Below are 4883 nucleotides of genomic sequence, written 5' to 3'. Positions count from 1 at the left end.
TTCGTACTTCCGGGTTCCAAAGAGGGTAGCCAAAGAAGGAAAACCGGCTCAAATGGGTTTACGAAGGGTTAATAGTGTTTGGATAGCGAGAAAGAAAGCCTTCGTCATCTCAATCGCACAAAAGCCATCGCCGAATGAGGATTAGATGTAGTACCTTTTTACTGCATCTGCATTGACTGCTGTCTCAGGATCATTCCCTTCGATGTCTCCCAGATACAGTGCTCCTCTTGGCAATATTTTTCGGATGATGTATGGACCTTTCCAATTAGGGGCAAACTTCCCTTTTGCTTCCTGATGATGAGGGAGAATGCGTCTGAGTACCAGCTGTCCCACTTCAAAATTCCTGGGACGCACTTTCTTATTATAGGCACGGGCCATTCTTTGTTGGTACAGCTGTCCGTGACAAACCGTGGCCATCCGTTTTTCATCAATTAATGACAATTGCTCTAGTCGGGTTTTAACCCATTCACTGTCCTCAATCTCCGCCTCAACGATTATCCGGAGTGAAGGAATTTCCACTTCTGCAGGTATGACTGCTTCAGTACCGTAAACTAACAAGTACGGTGTTGCTCCAATTGATGTACGTACTGTGGTGCGATATCCAAGTAATGCGAAGGGTAACTTTTCATGCCATTGCCGGGAGCTTTGAATCATCTTTCTCAAAATCTTCTTGATGTTCTTATTTGCTGCCTCGACAGCACCATTGGCTTTTGGCCGATAGGGAGTTGAGTTTCTATGCGTTATCTTGAATTGTTCACATACCTCCTCCATCAGGCGACTGTTCAAGTTAGCTGCATTGTCGGTAATAATAATTGCAGGAATGCCAAAGCGGCAAATGAGATTGGAGTGCACAAAGTCGACCACGGCTTTCTTGGTGACTGACTTGAGGGTGATGGCTTCAACCCATTTTGTGAAATAGTCGATTGCTACCAGTATGAACCTATGCCCATTCGAAGCTTTCGGCTCGATCGACCCAATGACATCCATGCCCCAAGCAACAAACGGCCAAGGTGCTGACATCGGATGAAGTTCTGTCGGAGGTGCATGAATCAAGTCGCCGTGCACCTGGCATTGATGACATTTCCGAACAAAACTGAAACAGTCCTTCTCCATGGTTATCCAGTAATACCCGGCTCGCAAAATTTTCTTTGCCAACACATAACCATTCATATGAGTTCCACATACTCCTGCGTGCACTTCATGCATAATTCTTCCAGCTTCCTCGGCGTCAACACATCTTAGCAAGTTGAGGTCCGGGGTTCTTTTATACAAAACATCACCACTTAAAAAGAAACCACTCGCATGTCGTCTGATTGTTCTTTTCTGATCTCCGGTGGCCTGCTCAGGGTATTCCTGTGTTTTCAGAAATCTCTTGATATCATGATACCAGGGCTGACCACTTGGTTCCACCTCAACCGCATTACAATACCCGTGCTTTTCTTTGATTTGAATCTCTAAAGGGTCAATATGGGCATTGCCTGAGTAAGGCAACATTGAAGCTAGAGTGGCAAGTGCATCGGCTAGTTCATTATGGCACCGGGGGATATACCTGAATTCTACCGACGTGAAGCGTTTGGTGAGATCTTCCACATGCTGTCGATAAGGAATGAGCTTAACATCTCGAGTTTCCCATTCTCCTTGGGCTTGTCGGATAATCAAGTCGGAGTCCCCCATGATTAATAAATCTTCAACATCTTGGTCAATTGCCATGTTCATGCCCATGATGCAGGCTTCATACTCAGCTGTATTGTTTGTGCAAAAGAAACGGAGCCTGGCTGTAGCCGGGTAGTGCTGACCATTGGGTGATATCAAGATTGCCCCAATACCTACACCCCTCGCATTTACTGCTCCATCAAAGAACATTTTCCAAGCACGAGTATCCTCAGAGATGGTTTCCACCGAATTTACCTCCTCATCTGGGAAATAGGTGCTTAACGGTTGATATTCCTCGTCGACCGGGTTTTCAGCCAAATGATCCGCCAAAGCCTGGGCTTTCACTGCCGTGCGAGTAACATAGACTATGTCAAATTCAGTGAGCAAGATTTGCCATTTTGCCAACCTCCCAGTGGGCATCGGTTTCTGGAATATGTATTTCAAAGGATCCAACCTGGTTATTAGATAGGTGGTATGGGCTTGAAGATAATGTCTCAGCTTTTGGGCAACCCACGTCAGAGCGCAGCATGTTCTTTCCAACAAGGTGTATTTGGCCTCGTAGCCAGTAAACTTCTTGCTTAGATAGTAAATTGCCTGCTCTTTCCTTCCGGTTATGTCATGCTGACCGAGGATACAGCCAAAAGAATTTTCCAACACTGTCAGATACAAGAAGAGAGGTCGTCCCTGCTCTGGTGGGACCAATACTGGAGGATTTGACAAATATTCCTTGATTTTATCGAAGGCCTCTTGACATTCGGACGTCCACTTGATAGCCGCATCTTTCTTCAATAACTTGAATATGGGCTCACAGGTGGTAGTCAATTGAGCGATGAACCGACTGATATAGTTTAACCTGCCCAATAAACTTATCACCTCCTTCTTAGTTCTTGGAGGAGGTAAATCTCGAATGGCCTTTATCTTTGTTGGATCCAACTCAATACCTCTCCTGCTGACTATGAAACCCAAGAGCTTGCCCGATGGGACTCCGAAAGCACATTTAGCTGGATTCAACTTCAGATCATACTTGCGCAACCGTTCAAAGAACTTTCTCAAATCTCGAACGTGATCGCTCTGAGTTCGTGACTTAACGATTACATCATCCACATACACCTCTATTTCTTGATGCATTATATCGTGGAAGATGGTGGTCATGGCCCTCATATAAGTTGCCCCAGCATTCTTCAGCCCAAACGGCATGACCCGATAACAGTAGGTTCCCCATGGTGTAGTGAAAGCTGTCTTTTCGGCATCCTCTTCATCCATCAACACTTGGTGATATCCTGCGTAACAGTCCACGAAAGACTGTATTTCATGTTTGGCGCAGTTATCAACAAGGATGTGAATGTTAGGTAACGGGAAATTGTCTTCGGGACTTGCCCTATTCAAATATCGGTAATCCACACACACCCGGGTTTTCCCGTCTTTCTTTGGCACTGGAACCACATTGGCTAACCATGTAGTATATCGGACCACTCGGATTACCCCCGCCTTCAACTGTTTCGTGATTTCTTCTTTGATCTTATCACTGATATCAGTTTTAAACTTCCTTTGCTTTTGCTGTACTGGAGGACAATCGGGGTAAATTGGCAATTTGTGCACCACTAGATCCATACTCAGTCCTGGCATGTCGTCATACGACCAAGCAAACACATCTTTAAATTCGAACAGGAGCTGGATTATTGCATCTCGAGTTTGCTCATCTGTGTGAATGCTTATTTTGGTTTCCCTTATTTCTTCGGCAGTTCCCAAATTAACCAGTTCAGTGTCATTCAGGTTTGGCTTAGGTTTGTTCTCAAATTGTTCCAATTCTCGATTTGTTTCCCTAAAAGCCTCTTCTTCATCATATTCCGGTTCTTGATTCATTATTTCACAATTAGACAGCGTGTTTGAGTCTGAGCATGAAGTCCGCAAGCATGTCATGTTATTTAAAGCCGCATTATTATAACTGAAAAGAAAAGATGAAAAGGGAAAAATAACCAGAATTAGAAATAAAAGAAAGATGGACGATGAAATATTGATTTCATTTCTTGGAATTGGAAAGATAACAGGGTTTACATTCAGGAATTTAAAGACAAGAAACTTAAAAGAAACATCCGAGTTACACCCTGAAATAACTCGGGATGCAGAGAAGGTGACGGAGCTAGTCTACCGGGACTCCCGCCTGATCGGGAATGGCGTAGCCTTCCAATTTTGGAGTTTAGCATCTGGTCCCATATAGAACACCTCAGTGGTGCTAGTCCCTTCCCCTGGCTGAACCATGTTGGTTTGATAAAGCATTTGTCTCATAGCTTCATATATATCTTCGATTTCCTCATCTGTGAACACCTCATCGTCCCTTTCTTTGCCATACTTGGCCTTGACAAAATTATCATAGAGATGTGGCAATGGTTGTGGCAGAATCCAACCTTCTTTCTTTCTTTCCTCGGCCCATTTCTCATCATCTGGAGTAGGGTGGAAGCCTATTCCGAAAAACTTTTCTGCTGTGGGTAGAGTTACCGGCTCAGATATTCCTTGTAAAGCTTTTCCCAACCCTTTTCCTGGCTTGAAAGCGTGTCTAATCATTTCTCTGGCCACCATGATTGAAGCATTAGACAGGAAAGGCTGAGGACAAGGACTTCCCTCCTCGTGCTGATCTGCTACCACAATTTCAAAGGCTTGATAAACAATATGCTCACTTCCTTCCCTCGCCTCCAAACATGGGATAGATAGGTCACGATAAATGGACTGCTCGTCTTCTCCGTGGACCACGATTTCCTGGTCTTCATACTCAAATTTTACCATTTGGTGGAGGGTAGAGGGCACAGCTCCTGCAGCATGGATCCAGGGCCTTCCCAGAAGAAAGTTATAAGATGTATCCATGTCCAACACCTGGAAGGTTACCTCGAACTCTACCGGACCTATGGTCAATATCAAATCAATTTCACCGATGGTATCCCTCTTAATACCATCAAAAGCTCTCACACAAACATTATTCGGACGAATCCTTCCCGTCCCGATTTCCATCCTTTGCAATGTGGAGAGCGGGCAGATGTCAACCCCCGATCCTCCATCCACCATGACTCGCTTGACATAATAACCTTCACACTTGACAGTAAGATGCAAGGCTTTGTTGTGAGATGCGCCTTCCGGAGGCAAGTCATTTTTACTAAAAGAGAGTTGATTGATGGCGAAGAACCTTTCTGCCATCCTTTCGAGCTGCTCGACTGAAGTTTCAATTGGCACGTACGCCT

Source organism: Nicotiana attenuata, unplaced genomic scaffold (assembly GCF_001879085.1).
Source record: "Nicotiana attenuata strain UT unplaced genomic scaffold, NIATTr2, whole genome shotgun sequence".
In the NCBI taxonomy this organism is placed as follows: Eukaryota; Viridiplantae; Streptophyta; class Magnoliopsida; order Solanales; family Solanaceae; genus Nicotiana; species Nicotiana attenuata.
The sequence above is the reverse complement of the archived record's forward strand: the minus strand, read 5'-3'. Positions refer to the sequence as shown.